This window comes from Colobus angolensis, unplaced genomic scaffold (genome assembly GCF_000951035.1).
Source record: "Colobus angolensis palliatus isolate OR3802 unplaced genomic scaffold, Cang.pa_1.0 Scaffold587, whole genome shotgun sequence".
NCBI lineage: Eukaryota > Metazoa > Chordata > Mammalia > Primates > Cercopithecidae > Colobus > Colobus angolensis.
The window spans coordinates 441,388-442,471 of NW_012119454.1; positions in this window are offsets into that span (position 1 = coordinate 441,388).

A 1,084-nucleotide genomic window follows, 5' to 3' on the forward strand; every position below is an offset into this window, starting at 1 on the left:
AAATAAAATAAATATGTTGGATATATATCACACTTATTTTTGTGTTATACATTTCATGATTATGTGTTGTTGTCATTTATCGTGGGTTCTTTTCTATTTCCTAGGTGTCTTGGCTGGTTTGAGAAATAAAGGGAAAGAGTACGAGAGAGAAATTTTAAAGCTGGGTGTGCAGGGGAGACATCACACGTGGGCAGGTTCTGTGATGCTCCCCGAGGCGTAAAACCAGCAAGTTTTTATTTGTGGTTTTCAAAAGGGGAGGGAGTGCATGAATAGGGTGTGGGTCACAGAGATCACATACTTCACAAAGTAATAAAATGTCACAAAGCAAGTGGAGGCAGGGCGAGATCACAGGACCACAGGATGGGGCGAAATTAAAATTGCTAATGAAGTTTCAGGCACGCATTGTCATTGATAACATCTCATCAGGAAACAGGGTTTGAGAGCAGACAACCTGTCTGACCAAAATTTGTTAGGCAGGAATTTCCTCGTCCTAATAAGCTTGGGAGTGCTACAGGAGACCAGGGCTTATTTCATCCCTTCGGCTTCAACAGTAAAAGGCAGCCACCCCCACAGGGGCCATGCATAGACCTACCGTCAGGGGCGCATTCTCTTTCTCAGGGATGTTCCTTGCTGAGAAAAAGAATTCAGCGATATTTCTCCTATTTGCATTTGAAACAAAAGAAATATGCCTCTGTTCCGTCCAGCTCACCAGCGGCCAGAAATCGTCTCTCTCTTGTTCCCTGAACATTGCTGTTATCATGTACTTTTTTCAAGATGCCCAGATTTCATGTTGTTCAAACACACATTTCATGTCTACAAACAATTTGTGCAGTTAATGCAATCATCACAGGGTCCTGAGGCGACATACATCCTCCTCAGCTTATGAAGAAGATGACGGGATTAAGAGATTAAAGTAAAGACAGGCACAGGAAATCACAAAGGTATTGATTGGGGAAGTGAGAAGTGTCCATGAAATCTTCACAATTTATGTTCAGAGATTGCAGTAAAGACAGGTGTAAGAAATTATAAAAGTATTAATTTGAGGAACTAGTAAATGTCCATGAAATCTTCACAATTTATGTTC